We start from the raw sequence: 16,899 nt of genomic DNA, 5'->3' as shown, positions 1-16,899 counted from the left end.
AGAGGGTCCACATTTTCCCTTGTCTTCCTTTTATCCCTAACATACCTAAAGAAACTTTTCTTGTTGTCCTTGGCATCCCTGGACAGATTTAATTCTGCCAGGGCTTTAGCCTTCCTTACCTTATCCCTGGCCACTCGAACCACCTCTCTGTAATATTCTCATGCTACCTGTCCTTTCTTCCACCCTCTGTAGGCTTCCTTTTTGTTTTTCAATTGGTCCAGAACCTCTTTGTTCATCCATGCAGGGCTCCTGACTTTTTTTTGCCCAACTTCCTCTTTGTTGGGATGCATCGCTCCTGAGCTTGGAGGAGTGCTCCTTGAATATCAGCATCCTCAACAAGCTCCTCCTTTTTGTAAATATGAGACCTAGCAGAGCACCTTTACTTGTCAGCTCCTCTGTCAACTCTGTCAGAAAGTTGTTATCAATATGGTCCTGAAACCTCATGGATTCATTGTGCCCTTCTGTGCTGTCCTTCCAGCAGATGTTAGGGTGATTCAGGCACCCATGAGGTGAAAAGTCAGATGGTGTAGGTTCTTCCAGTTGTCTGAAGACCTCTTTTGCTTCTTCCTCCTAATCAGGCAGTCTGTAGCAAACGTCCAGCACAACATCACCCACATTGGTCGTCCATCAGCTCTCAGATGTCTCATCACATGCCCCAATGCAGAACTCGATGCAATCCTGCTGCTCCATCACATAAAGGGTAACTTGCCCTCTCTGCTTTCCTGGCCTATCCTTCTTAAACAACCTGTAGCCATCCATGGCAGCACTCTAGTTTTGTGAACGATCCCACCATATCTCCATAAGCCCAATGGGATCATAGTCCTGTAGCTGCACACAAACTCCTGATTTCTCCTGTGTGTTGCTTGTGTTGCATATGTGAGCATACAGGGACTTCAGGAATGCATCTAGTTGTGTTGAATACCTGGAAAAGGTGTGAAAGCTTTCCCCATAGTAGTTGTTCACAGTTGTTCAGTAGTTGATTCTGCTTTATTAACAATGTACTTCATGGTAATTTCCAAAACTAGTAAGTCTATCACAATTATTAAGTTGTTCACAAGGGGCATATGTTGTTTCTCTTATAGAAGGTATTGTCCTGGTTTCAGCTGGGATGGAGTTAATTTTCTTCCCAGCAGCTGGGGGAAGCTGGGATTTAGTATGGGATTTGGTATGTGAAGAACATTGATAATACACTGATCTTATTGCTGCTAAGAGATCAAGGACTTTTTTCAGCCTCTTTGGTTTAACTGATGTGCAAATGCAAGAAGCTGTGAGGGATGTAGCCAGTACAGCTGACCCAAACTGGACAAAGGAAGTATTCCTTACCATAGACATCATGCTCTGTATATAAGTGGACCAGTGGGCAAAATCCTCAGAAATTGCTGTTTTGAGATTGCTGTTCAGGGACTAGCTGAGTGTTGGTCAGTGGGTGGCGAGCAGTTGCATCATTTGTTTTTCTTGGGTGTTGTTTCTCTCTCTTTTTGTTGATTTAATTTTCATCGCTATTATTATTATTATTTTATTTTATTTTAATTTCAAACATCAAACTGCTCTATTCTCAATCCATGAGTTTTCTTACTTTTACCTTTCTTATTCTCTCCCTCATCCCCCCAGAAGTGAGGAGGGGGAGCGAGTGGCTACGTAATATTTAGTTGCTGACTGGGGTTAAACCATGACAGGCATAGAAGAAGGATCACACCTGCTTTTTTATTTATGGTCTTAAGTGTCATACTTGTTTTCTTCTATGTTATTTTACTTTTTCCTCACCTAATTTTTATTTCCCTTTCATCTACTAGCAATATCTCTTGATGGAAACTAAACAAGACTAACAGAAGTTCTCCTTCTTGGCATTGTCAGGGTTTGTGTTCTGGTAAAGTGAAAAGGGAAATTGTATATAAGGGTAGTCTTCTGTCTACCAACAGAGCACTAGACATAGATTTCCTCTAGTCCTCAAGGGACAAATGGAATCATCTTTCTTTTCCTTCAGCATTGCTAGGATCAGCCAGTGTTTCTGATTGTATGATGCAAAAGTTATGAAGATGTGCAGTCTGTTCCTCTCTCCCATCCAAACCAGGTTTCATTCGGCCCTGGAGCAGTGACTCCTGAGCTAGCATCCCCTGAGCTAGTGCTAGAAAGGTAAGTGTGGCTTTGTCAATGCTGAGTTCAGCAATGTGGTAGTTTACTAGAGGATAACTCAAGAATTTCTGTGCTGCAATCCATTACTCAGTGTAAACAAGCAAAGCATTGCTTGCAGAATATGTACATTCTTTTTATTACCGCTTCCAGACAACTCTGTCTGCAGTTTTGCATAAGCAGTCACATTCACAAAAAGTTAGAAAGGGAGAAAAAAAATCAGCTTAGCACAGTGATAGAGTGCATGAGCATTTGCTTAGATATCGTGAGTGTCTGAGAAGATCTGAAACTATCCTAGGTTTTTATAGTGTTATAGTTCCCCTATTTTTAACTTGAAAATGTAATAACCAGGTTTAATAAGATTTAAAAAAAAAATTCCAAACATAAAATGTATTTTTTCTTGCTTTGTAAACTGAAAAAAAAATGGAAAGTATATTCATATAAGACAAAAAAAAAAAAAGCTGTCATTAACTCCATCATCTCCCCAAAACCATATTCTGATAATTCCACTAAACAATTTCACTGAGGGCTACAGAACACTGAAATAGCAACTTTACACATTCAGGTTTTTAACATTCTAAATTAAAAGACTGAGCAATTCACCAATTCATCTAACTTGTATTGTTGATCCAGATTCAATTCAGATTTCCTCTGGGCAGGGAAAGTATTCCACCGGTTGCTTGAGTTCACTGTTCCTCACCTCTGATGCCTCTTCTTAATATAATAGTAGGAAAATTCCTTCCCAGAACAATTTAGAAGGAAGCAAAGCCTGGATAGGAGTAGGTTTGTTGAATATCAAACTATGTAATGCAATCAGCCTGCAATAACTGAATTTCTCTTTAAAAAAAAGCTAAAAGGTATCTTGACCACTGTTAGGACTGAAGTAATAGGAGTGAGTTAGTGCACTGGTAAACTAGTATGATAAAATCCACCTCAAACCATCTTATATAAAATCTGAAGTTAAAGTTAATGTAAAATGTCACAATTCACTTTGCTATCAGTGGGACACTTAAAGTTTTTTATCTGGATTAGTTATGTCTTGGATAACAAATAGAGTTTACAGTTTTTAAAAATCTGGAGGTTTTTTTTTAACACTACTGCTTCATTCAGATGGACTGAAGATTTTCAGCATCTCAGAGTTATGAACATGAAGGCTAAGATTCTTACAAAATAATTTTGTTTGCATTTTTATGGTGTCATTTAGACCTTAAGATAAATCTGAGAGACAAGAGTTATAATTATCAATCTGCAAAGAGTGTGATTCCTTTGAAGAGTAGATTTATGGCTTCTGATTCAATTAGAATCAATCATAATTAAAACATTATACAAGTCCAGAGCATGAAGATTAAAAACACATCTTCTAGTTCATATGTAATTGTTCCCAAAAACCCTCACATTACAATAAAATAAGTTAATCAAACTTAGAAAAACAAGAAAATATGTCACAACTTGTTATTCAACAGTTGACTATCATTGAGGGGAAAAAAAAAAGAAACAATTTCACTTGACTCTCGTATCTGTGCACATTTAGTTTCCTTTGACCTGCTCATTAGGTTAGAAAAAAAGATTTCAGAGGTAAGGATAGCCTATAAAAATTACTGCTTTTCCTCATGAGATCAAAGATAGGTTGCTTTTCTGTTAATGGTATTTTGTATTACTCTGTTTTTTCTTTATTGGCAGTGTTACAAAATGCCATTGCTGGAATGGATTATAGGGTGATGTTTTCTCATTCCTGAAGTGGTGTAACAGATCAGAAATAACTCCTAATTACGGAGTTTCCTTTTGAGTACGAATTTCAGTTTGTGAAATTCCAAATTGTCAATCCTGCAGCAAATTAACAGTGTTGCATTTTATACAGTAGAGAAAAACCGCCATCACGTTTACAGAAGAATCAGAACATGGGTAGAATGTAGTCTCATTTTTGTCACATGAAAGACTCAATTAATCAAATTTTGTGAATTCTTCAAGTGGCTAGTCAGCTTTTCATCAAGGTATTACTAGCTGCAAATATGTCTGGAAATCTGTGCAGCTCAGGAATAAGTGCCTGAACAAGCACCAAACAGAAATCAATTACAAAGTCATGTAGATTGGGGGGGAAGGGCAGATGTGCTCACACACTAGAATTATGGAGCAGATGTAGGCTCCACAAGAAGCAGAGGATCCCCTGTCCTCTTACCACTTTGTAAGATGAAGGGACCTAAGAGAGGGAGGGGAATGGAAACAGTCCCTGCTCGAAGCAGCAGGCAAATCCCCTCCCAGCCTCCCTCATCTCCCCAGTTGCTCTTACACAACAGATATGGGGCTCTGGAACTTAAGGGCCAGACAAAGGAGGATGTAGGTGAAGGTCCATCCAGGGAGTTGCCTAGGGAGAGCCAGTCAGCCCCATGCCTTGTGACTACCGCTGTTAAGGAAAAAAGGAGGGTAATTGTCGTAGGCCCCATAGCTGGCGAGGCTAATTGAGAGGGCTTTAAACTAGGTTCAAAGGGGGAAGGGGATACAACCAGGCTCATTAGAGATGAGCCTTGAGGTGATGTGCCAAGGCTGAGGGTGAAATCGATAGCCCAGCTCAAGTGCATTTACACCAATACACACAGCATGGGCTATAAACAGGAGGAGCTGGAAGCCATTGTGCACTGGGACAGCTGCAACTTAGTCACCATCACAGAAACATAGTGGGACAACTCTTATGATCGGAATGCTGCAATGGATGGCTATAAGCTCTTCAGAAGGGATAGACAAGGAAAGAGAGGAAGTGGGGTGGCTCTGTATGTCAGGGAGTGTTTCGATTGTGTAGAGCTCAACAATGGTGATGATAAAGTAGAGTGCTTATGGATAAGGATGTGGGGTAAGGCCAACAAGGCAGATATCTTGCTGCGAGCCTCTTATGGACCACCCAATCAGGATGAAGAGGTAGATGAAGTATTCTACAAGCTGCTGGCAGAAATCTCACAATTGCTAGCCCTTGTTCTTGTGGGGAACTTTAACTTACCAGACGTCTGCTGGAAATACAGCACAGCAGAGAGGAAACAGTTTAGGAGGTTCCTGGAGTGTGTAGAAGATAGCTTCCTGACACAACTGATAAGTGAGCCTACCAAGGCTGTTTACAAACAGTGGGAGAGTTTACAGCTGGTGGGAGATGTGGTGGTCAGAGGCCATCTTGGGCTTAGTGACCACAAAATGATAGAGCTTTCAGTCACTGGAGAAGGAGGAGGGTCAGCAAAATCACTACCATTGACTTCCAGAGGGCAGATTTTGGCTTGTTCAGGACGCTGGTTGAGAGAGTCCCTTGGGAGACAGTCCTGAAGGGCAAAGGAGTCCAGGAAGGCTGGATATTCCTCAGGAGGGAAGTCTTAAAGGCACAGGAGCAGACTGTCCCCATGTGCTGTAAGATGAACCAGCAGGGAAGACAACCAGGGAGCTTTTGCTAGGACTCACGGAAAAAAAAAAAAACAAGAGTTTACCACTTTTGGAAGAAGGAGCAGGCAACTCAAGAAGAGTACAGGGAGCTCATAAGGTCATGCAGAGAGAAAATTAGAAAGGCAAAACCCCAACTTGAACTCAATCTGGCCACTGCTGTTAAGGATAATAAGAAATGTTTTTACAAATATCTTAACAACAAAGAGATAGCTAAGGAGAATCTCTATCATTGGATGTGGAGGGGAACATTGTCACCAAGAATGAGGAAAAGGCTGAGGTACTTAACACCTTCTTTGCCTCAGTCTTCAACAGTGAGACCAATTATCTTCAGAGTGTTCAGCCCCCTGAACTGGAAGACAGGGATGGAGAGCAGAATGAAACCCCTACAATCCAGGAGGAAGCAGTTAACAACCTGCTATGCCACCTGGACACGCACACAAGTCTATGGGTCTGAATGGGATCCATCTGAGAGTACTGAGTGAGCTAGCAGAGGAGCTTGCTAAGCCACTCTCCATCATTTATCAGCAGTCCTGGTTAACAGGGGAGGTCCCAGATGACTGGAGGCTTGCTATTGTGACGTCCTTCTACAAGAAGGACTGGAAGGAGGATCCAGGGAACTACAGGACTGTCAGCTTTACCTCAGTGCTGGGGAAGATTATGGAGTAGTTCATCTTGAATGCACTCACCTTGCATGTGCAGGACAACCAGGGGATCAGGCCCAGCCAGCATGGGTTCATGAAAGGCAGGTCCTGATTGACCAAACTGTTCTTCTTTCTATTACCAGGTGACCCACCTAGTGGATGAGGGAAAGGCTGCAAATGTTATCTACCTAGACTTAAGTAAAGCCTTTGATACCGTCTCTTGCAGCATTCTCCTAGAGAAGCTGGTGGCTCATGGCTTAGATAGATGTACTCTGCAAAGGATTAAAAACTGGCTGGATGGCCAAGTCCAGAGAGTTGTGGTGAACAGAGTTAAATCCAGCTGGCAGCCAGTCACAAGCGATGTTTCCCAGGGCTCAGTTTTGAGGCCAGTCTTGTTTAACATTTTCATCAATGATCTGGATGAGAGGATTGAGTGCTCCCTCAGTAAGTTTGCAGATGACACCAAACTGGATGGGAGAGTCAATCTGCTTGAGGGTAGGAAGGCTCTGCAGAAGGATCTGGACAGGCTGCACCTGAGGTGAATTGTATGAGGTTTAACAGGGCCAAGTGCTGGGTCCTGCACTTTGGCCACAACCACCCCATGCAACGCTACAGGCTTGGGGAAGAGTGGCTGGAAAGCTGCACGGTGGAAAGTGACCTGGGGGTGCTGGTTGACAGGCAGCTGAACATGAGCCAGCAGTGTGCCCAGGTGGCCAAGAAGGCCAACAGCATCCTAGCTTATATCAGGAAGAGTGTGGCCAGCAAGAGTAGGGAAGTGATTGTGCCCCAGTACTCGGCACTGGTGAGGCCACACCTTGAATACTGTGTTTAGTTTTGGACCCTTCAGTACAAGAAGAACTTTGAGTTGCTGGAGCGTGTCCAGAGAAGGGCAACAAAGCTGGTGAGCAGTCTGGAGAACAAGTCTTATGAGAAGTGGCTGAGGGAACTGGGATTGTTCAGTCTGGAGAAGAGGAGGCTGAGGGGAGACCTCATTGCTCTCTACAACTACCAGAAAGGAGGTTGTAAGGAGGCCGGTGTTGGTCTCTTTTTCCAATTAACTTGTGATAGGACAAGAGGAAACAGCCTCAAGTTGCATCAGGGGAGTTTTAGATTGGATATTAGGAAAAATTTCTTTACTGAAAGAGTGGTCAGACACTGGAACAGGTTGCCCAGGGAAGTCGTGGAGTCACCATCCCTGGAGGTGTTAAAAAAAAGTGCAGATGTGGCACTTTAGGACATGGTTTAGTGGACATTATGGTGTTAGGTTGATGGTTGGACTTAATGATCTAATGATGTTAGAGGTCTTTTCCAACCTTAAAGATTCTATGATTCTGTAGAAGTGGCCCAAGAGAGATGGTCCTGTATTTTGTCACATATTTGCCCAACTAAGGCAAAGCTTGTGGCAGAAATTTGCTATTTGTGAGACTAGAAAGAATCCACACCAGCAGAGCTCTTTAATGCATTCCTGCTGCAAGGAACTCATCAGTCAGGGCTCGCAAATCAACCCTGAGCCATAAATCTATAGTAAACCAGGCTTCATTAGTTCTGGTGCTTGTGAAACTGCTTGGCTTGCAAAAGAATTCTAATAATGCTTGTTTGTATCTTCAGTTTTTTTAATGAAGATTCTTTTTGAGTATGCCTATGTTCATAAACATACAACATTAAAGAATTTAACTATTGACAGACTATATTCAATATGATGTTATTGTTAGAACTAGCATAATTTTAACTATTTATCATCATGATCTGATTTGTGTCATTTTGCCTTCAAAAGCTTCACACTGCTTGAACCTTCTTATCACAGTGCCAGCTGGCTTTTTCACACAACATAACCCTAGTCATAGAAATGTTCCTACAGCTTCTTCACTTTATATGCTCATTAAAGTATCAGAATTGAGTCTTGTCACATATATGAGGCTGAGTGTATCCTAAAGTCTTTGAAAGATCAAGGCACTCATATTCCCAAATAAACATTGATAATGTGATATTAAGACAGGATAACATATTCTGTTTCAAATGTTACTAATCTCAGAATTTTATATGCGGTGCTTGTTTTTAACAGAACGCTTGCTGCATCTTAAAAAAAAAAAATTGAAAGAAAGACATTGACACAAGATTGGATAAGAAACAAGATTGCTTGCCGTTTGTCCAACACCAAAGTTTTCCCATTACAGTTTTACCTTCTCGCAGGCTGGCCGGATAAATAAGTGCACATTGTAATCTCTACATTAGTAAAGTAATGGATCAGATTCCTGGATGGATGAATTTGTTGTCCTTGTCATTTGATCCATCTCAATTACCGATGAACAAGTTTAATTCTGTGTTTTAGAAAACAAATTGGTGAAATATAGCATGAAGCACTGAAGAAACAATGCCACAGGAGAAAAGAAAATCTCAGGTGGTTCCTCGTCCCCGCTTACAATGGTGACCAAGAATGGAATGGATTAAGTCCCTAAAAAATAGACTGAAATGAAACAGATGTTTGATAGCAGTGCTGAGGCTGCTGAAGTTGCACTATGACAAGGTGCCATTGATCTTGATTCTTCCAGCCTGAACCTGCAAGTTGCATGATCAAGGCCATTTTCAAAACTTCTTTGAGCTTCCCCAGCTTTGTAATGTTGTGCACAGTATACTCAAAACACTCAAGGACTCCCACACTCGTGCATTATAGGCACTACTTATACCTACTTGGAATAGTCTATAAAAATCGATCTATGCATACAGGATTGGTTGTAAAGAAATGTGATGAATCTGCATGTGGAGGCTATCTGAAACTGGAACCATCATGTTAAATGTTATATGCTTTTATTTTGTAAACGTGTTTGAGGAATGATTTAAACATGCTGGTTTTTTAGTTAATAAAAATAGGTAATACTAGTTATATAGGCACTAAGGCCCCAGTTTGGGGCATTTCTGTGTTCTTATGTTGGACTCTAACACTACTGGCATTTGGTATGCTACATTGCTTCAGTTTCCAGACATCTCCATTTATTTTTAATAGCTAAGAGGAAAAGTATCCAACTTTTGGAATCACTGCTTCTCTGTGCAGTGAGAATAAACAAATGTCAATTTCACTAGCTCAATAAAAGCGGAAAAAACCCCCTCAAACCAGCAACCCAAAGGACAGTAAAAAGTAAATTTGCAATCAGATTGGCACATACCTTACATATCCCCAGCTGAAGATATGTTAGGTTCTAAATTAAGGTGGGGCTTATTTGGGGCTTAATACCTTTAAATTAAGAAATCCTCCCCTTAATGTAATTCTAAAAAGACACATTAAATCACTAAAAGTAAATATTGCTTTGCTTCTCCTGACTAGAACGAGAATTAGAACATTCTAGATATAATCTTATCTAAAATAAATAATTTGAACCTTTTCAATATCTTCATCATATTAAATGAAAGTATAAAAATAAGCCAGCCTACTTTCTAGTATCCCGTGGAAACAAATGTGTTTCACATGGGTGGATTAACAAGGATGGCCTTCCAGACTGCTCTTTTGATTTTTATCAGACATATGGCCATACCCTCAGTGGGAAGGGAGCAGGCTGCACATTCAAATAACCCCAAGGACACTTAAAAGACAGGAGGAAGAAACTCCTCCTAGGAATATCACATGCCTCCTAGTGAAGAACTCAAGAAGCTGATGACTTTTTGTAGACTTCCCCCATCATATTTCTCTATAATGAAGACTGAAACTGTTGAGATTAACACCCAAAGCATATTGAAAGAGTAGACATAACACCACAGAAAAAGGGTATGTGATAGGAAGGGACTTTTGTCTAACAGTTTTAGCCATACGACTAATGAGGCTTTTCTGCATTAATTTTATGATTTGAACTCTTAGACCGTTAAAACAATACTTGAACAAACAATGCCTTCTCAGGCATATTTCCTTTTGCCAATTACAAGACTTCGAGTAACAAGACCAGAATTTTATTTAGTGTTCAGAAAGTAAGTGTACCAAGGCTTTATACAACAGCAAAATGACACCATCTGTCTTGTTCTCAATTTTCTTCCTGACAATACGCAACATTTTTTTGGCTCTTTTGACTGCCACTGAGCACTAAGCAGATTATTTCAGAAAACTGACAGATCACTTACCAGAGCTGAGACTGCCAGTTCTGAATTCATCATCACATAGACATGATTTAGATTATTTTTGCTACATGTGTTACCTTACATTCATCTACACTATAGTATATTTGCCAACTTTTTGCTCCCATCTTCCATTCTGTGAGATCCTTCTGCCATTTGTTAACATTGATTTGGCATTTAACTTCCTGGAAGAGCTTAATCATCTGCAAACATGATCATTACATTGTGTACTGCCTTGTCTAGGCCTTTTTATAAAGATACTGAATTAAACTAGGTCCAAAATTCACCCACTGGTGATCCAACTGTAATTTGTCCCTATTATAATATTTGACCATTAAGACTTTTCTTCCTATTGTTAAGGAATTTTCTACCTATGAAAAAGAGATACATCTAAAAAGCAAGCAACTTTTCTCCAATCCATGGTAGCTCAGTTTCCTGGTAATTTTTAGTTTAGAACTTTGTCAAGGGTTTTTGAAAATCCAAATATATTGTGTCTACCTGATGCTCCTTATCCACACATTTATTGAAGTCTCCTATGATGCCAGCAGGCTAGGCAGCCAGGATTTCCATTAGAAAAGCCAGACTGTCTGTTTCCCATCCGACTTTCTCCATATCCTTAGTGATCATATTCCTGGGTACAAGCCCTTCCATCCTAAAAGAGATGGAAGTCAGATTCGCCAGTTTGCAGTTCCCAGGATACTCTATAGGATCCTACTATACCGACATCCTATTCTATGGAGATCTTGTAGAGTATCTCAGTATCCTATAGGGTTTGTCTTGTCTAGATGAGAGTTATGAAGGCAGTGTAGCAGATCTCTGGCACCATGACTGTGTGCAATGCAGATGCAGTTAGCTGGAAATTCTCTAGTTCCACTTTTGAATGTTTCCAGAGTGGATGTCTTCCACTCCTGCTGCTCTATTGAGATCTATCTTGCTTTTGGGGTTATTGATAAAACAAAAAAAAAAAAAACATTTTTGCTGAAACTGTAATTTTACATTCTTAGATTACTCAGAAATGCTGTGGATGTTAAGATAAATGTTAAAATTTTGACTGCTATGATGTTTTTTATTCAGTTAAAAAAATCAGGGAAGCTATAGCAGCTTTGTCATATTTCTGTCCTACGGTATGTATTTAATGTACCAAGAATGTTTATAGGTATTATTTCAATATTATTTTCAATACTATTTCAATGTTGTTTTTCAATATTATTTTATTTGTAATTTTTAAAAATTGAAGGCATTGTGACATATGTAAAGAAAAAAACCAGTGAAAATTAGTCAGTTTTCTAGGATGCATTTTTCCATCTGAATATACTGATTTGGAAGCAGAAAAGTCTATCATGTAAACATACCAGTTTTATAAAATATTTTTCAATATTTTAAAGGAAATGTCTAGAAATATCTTTAATATTATTTTCAAAATAATTTTCTTTCTTTTTTTTTTTTTTTGTACAGCAGTCTGTAATATGATTGGCAAAACAGAAGCCTAAAGAGACCCAAAATGTTTTTCTCTGAAAATTCCATTCTTCAGAAATTTCAGTAAGATTAATCTGAAATATTATTTTCTCACAAGAGGAAATCCTGATTCCTGCACAGTTCATCTACTAGCTAAATAGAACTATAGTGTTACTCTGCCCTTTTACTACAGTTTTCTCTCTTTTTCTCTGCAAGTTTGTAGAAGGCCAGTTTATCAAGGCCAAGTTGGACGGGGCTCTGAGCAACCTATTCTAGTTGAAGATGTCTTTGCTCCTTGCAGGGTGGTTGAACTAGGCCTTTAAAGGTCCTTTCCAGTCCTAATGATTCTATGATTCTATGAAAAATATCCTGAGAGTGACTACTTTTAAGGGTCATCAGCTCTGGATGCTCTGTCATGGAACCTGGAACAGTTTATTTCATATGAAGATCATCATTAAATCATTTATTTGTTTCCCTTTTGTGCAAGGCAATTCTGTTGGATAACATGCTATAAGGCATTCAACAGAAAATGCTTTGGAGGCATCTATAGGAAACTATGATTTGAATGATGCATCAGTCATCAAAGTAGCTGAATGGCAAACATAGATGAATATGCAAGTGAACAGGACATTTTCATGAACAAATAACAGTATAACTCTGATGGCAGGATCCTGATTTTAATAGCACAAAGGTCGGAGGTTCAAACTACAGAGCAAATACATGATAAATCTATGTGTTTAGTAATGCAGAAAAATAGAACTTTTACATCGTACAGGATAAGAGTCAGTGAACACCCAAGGAAAGCACACATCTGATGAAAGGTCGTATCTTTTATCTAGAAGACAGAACAATAAACTGCAATTGTTGCTGGAACTGAGCTCTTATTCTTCCTGCAAAATATTATTTTATAGGATTGAGGAGAGGCAGAATGAACCAAATCCAACGTACGTGAGGAAAATTTATTGAGGTCACACTTCAGAAGGTTTTTTTTCATGGAGAAAACTACTGATGGTATATAAGATTCCTTTTTCTGCCCTGTTGCTCCCAAGAGAAACTTAAGTATCAAATGCAAAGCTGGAACTGGTTAATGATGCTTTAAAGCCTGTAATTTTTGAAGATTCTCCAGTTTAGTTTCTCTAATTTACTAATTCCTCAGCTCTGAAAATAAAGCAAAGTATTTTTAATGTTCTATCTATTTCATAGATTATAGAAGGGAATAAGGGTGGATATTACATCGCAAAAGAGTGAAAAGAAGACATATTTGTTAAGGAGAAAGGTTTAAAGATAACTTCTTGCCCCACTGAAAATGGCAATATCCCAAAAGGAGAATGCAAACCTCATGTAATGATGAAATACTTTTAATGATATCACCTTGGAATTTAGCTTAATATTGAAATAATAATTGGACTACCTTAGAATTATAGAATCATAGAACACTTTGGGTTGGAAGGGATCTTTAAAGGTCATCTAGTCCAACTCCCTGCAAGGAGTTTGTTGCTCATTAGCACCTGTGTATTACTAGTGAGAAAATCTAAGAGGTTTGGATGCTTTGGTAAGCCACTAGGTAGCTAGTGCCACATGAAAATAATTCAATTTTTCCACTGAATCAGCAGTATCCAAAAAGGTAAAGATTAGCTAAAGTCATCTGCCAGAACTAGCAGCAAAATATTTGTATTTTATGAGTGCTCTGTAATTTGGTTGTGAGTTTGGTAGTCCTTTTAAAATAAAAGTTCATTTTTCTATTTTTATTCTGTACCCTAGAGAGTTGTAAATTGGCCCAGCAATGAGACTGGAAATCCTGATGTTCAAAGGCTTGTTTATATAGCAGGAATGTGAAAATTAAATTAAGAAATATCAACTCTCTATCCTGAAATTTCTGACTCTGCTGAAGAACATGTATGAGAGAAGTCACCAGAAGAACCATTTTGTACATTTTTATTTAAAGTATTCTTTTAAAAGCCTTACAGAAATCAGTGTTTGATTGGTTGGCTACGCCTCTTCAGTCTTAACAAAACTTTGGAAAAGCATCTCACCAGAAGATCTAGTGTAAGGGGCTGCATCCTTCTGCATGTTCACTGGCTTTCCCTTCTCTTCCTCCCCAGAAACACAGAAATGATTTTCCTGTGTCATAAATTATGCTCTGATATTTTTGATCCCTAAATTGAGCAAAAAATCAAGCTGTTAATTGCTAATTCAGATTCATGTATAACTTATCTATGCTTATGCATTTTTTTCTGATTGCACGTGTGTGATCTCGATGGGAGTGAGTGAGGCTTTTTCAGCTTCAGTTCCTACCCAAGGATTCCTTCTGATATTAACATAACTAGGAGCTATTAAATGTATGCTATTTCCAATTTATTGTGAATGTCCAAACATCTATTTGAATGGACAGGTTTTATTTTCATTCTTGTTCCTGGGTGTATTTTTTAAGTCTCAAATTCTTGCCAGACCCTTTATATTACAGTATAATCACACTCATGTATTGCAAATACTTACTTCATAAAATGGAGATAAGGGTTATAAAACAACATATTATTCTCTTTTGCTAACATAATCTAAAGATCATTAATCATACGGAGATTTACTAAGACATTTAAAATCTCTCAGCAGCAACAAACAGCTGTAATTTGGGAAAATGTCCTACCAGAAAATAATTTCTTTCTTTTGTAATAAGAACTATCTTCCTGCATTTTTCCCCTTCCAAAAAAAGAAACAGCTTACCTCAGAACAATTTATGTCCTAAACACAGAAGTGTTGAGACTCAAAGATTTTCCAGTAAGATGCACCTAATCAATTTCAGCAGGATAAGCACGATGTGGACCACTTGGAAAAGGAAACACTTTGGAAGCTAATTGCTACTGACTTTATCTTGTAAATCTTTCTGAAAAAAAAAAAAAATTATTACAAGGATTAAAGATTTTTATAAGCTGAACAGCATTGACTGGTTGCCTTATTGGCCTTTTAAAACCCTGAGAGATTTCCTTTTTTTTTTTTTTGTGCTAGGGTGAAAAAAAAAATAGCATGCAAATGTAGGAAAGTAAGAACAAGGCAAGGAGATATGCATAATAACATGAAACAAAAATACAAGCACAAATAGACTTTAAGTAATTGAAATGGAACAGGATTGCACTATTTGCACTATTTTCAGTCTAAATGACATTTGCTTTTATTCCTCTTGCTATAACTTACTTATCATAAATAAAAATTGAAGCAATAAATGCCATTGTGTCTGCTGAGCTATGCTAGTTTTGGCTGAGATAGAGTTAATTTTTTTCCACAGTAGTTATTATGGTGCTATGTTTTGGATTTGTGCTGGAAATAGTGTTGATAACACAGGGATGTTTTTAGTTACTGCTGAGCAGTGCTTCCACAGAGTTAAGGCCTTTTTTGCTGCTCACACCACCCCACCAATGAGTAGGCTGGGGGTACTGCAGAAGTTGAGAAGAGAAACAACCAGGACAGCTGACCCCAACTGATGAAATGGATATTGTAGACCATATGATATCATACTTAGCAATAAAAAACTGGGGGAAGAAGAAGGAAGGAGGGACAATTCAGAGTTATGGCGTTTGTCTTCCCAAGTCACCGCTAGGCGCGCTGGAGCCCTGCTTTCCTGGAGATGGCTGAACACCTGCCTGCCGATGCGAAGTAGTGAATAAACTCCTTATTTTGCTTTCCTTGCATGCACAGCTTTTACTTTACCCATTAAACTCTTTTTACCTCAACCCATTATTTTTCTCACTTTTACCCTTCTGATTCTCTCCCTGATCCTACTGAGGGGAAACAAGTAGCAGCTGTGTGGTGCCTAGTTGTTGTCTGGAGTTAAACTATGACAGTTAAATTTTGACATGTGCATTATACAAGGATTTTGGAAGTGACATTGCAAAGACATTGAGTCCGTCAGCAGTTGTGCTTTGAATTCCTGTTTCCATTGCTCTGCAATTGAGATAGGATTTTGACATTCAACTTTTGATGGAATAAGTAGAAAACAATAATTTAGGTATTTCTGAGTGCAAATAGCCATTTATACTAATTGAAAATTATCCCTTTACGATGTCAGGTGTTCAGTCACCAGGGTAAGATTATATGACTCTGCAGAGAAGACTGCTAGTCTGTGTACACAGGGGTTCCACTCTGACTAGTGCTAAACAAGTCTGAAGCATGACAAGCAATGGTAACATAGGACATTGCACAAATTGCCTGTGCGTCCAGTCACATTTCATTTCCTTTTACACGGCAGTGAGGTTAGACTCTTCTTTCACTTTCCAGAGGACAAAAAGCAATTTGTGGATTCTGCTCTTCCAAGCATCAGCAGTAGTATTTTTCTCCATTTAAGACAACATGATAGCAACAGGGATTCTCTCTTACCCTCTAACTATACACTACTCATGAAAATGTTTGTTGCATTTTTATGTTACTGAATTTTTATATCTCGTGATAAAGTGTAACACAATATGACAAGTCAGAAATATGATTCTATGTATTAACTGTATAAAATCAATGCTACTGAAGATCTGAAGACAGCTTTCTGCATTTAATTTTGTAAGGAGTATTTCTCAGATATTATCTCAAGTAATGCAGTGCTACTTTTGCTTTGTAATTAAGGACACATTACATTAATTCCTCTGACATTCCTCACAGAGTAACTAACTTGCTAATTATTTTTTTTTTTACTTTTTAAGATTAACAAGAAGGATCTTGAAAGAGAAGATAATTTGCAACTATCTTGATAGTTAAACTGATTTACAAAAGGAGCAACATTCAGCAAACTTGATCATATGATTCTGAAAACAAATATCTTGGGTTTGGCCTTCTTAATTTTGAGTCCTAATATGAAGTCTTAGCTTTAATTTCTAGGTAGTTTTAAACAATTATGATTTTTTTTCAATAGCATCTTGTATATCATAAGTTATATTACCGTCTTCTGTCTCATCTGTTTATTCTCAGTACATTCAGACTGTTATAAGAGATTAGCAGTACAGTGTACCATATGGCAAGAGTAGTGAGCAGGATCTACATATCTTACCTTTCTAAGTTAAGTTTTTTCAATCTTTTTTACTTTATTTTGGTCTGGTTAAAGAAAATATGCCAAGTAATTTGCTAAGCGTACATGGGGAACCTAGCCATCCAAATTTTCCAAAATTGTCCCAAAAGCCAT

This window comes from Chlamydotis macqueenii, chromosome 1 (assembly GCF_036417535.1).
Source record: "Chlamydotis macqueenii isolate bChlMac1 chromosome 1, bChlMac1.mat, whole genome shotgun sequence".
In the NCBI taxonomy this organism is placed as follows: Eukaryota; Metazoa; Chordata; class Aves; order Otidiformes; family Otididae; genus Chlamydotis; species Chlamydotis macqueenii.
The sequence above is the reverse complement of the archived record's forward strand: the minus strand, read 5'-3'. Positions refer to the sequence as shown.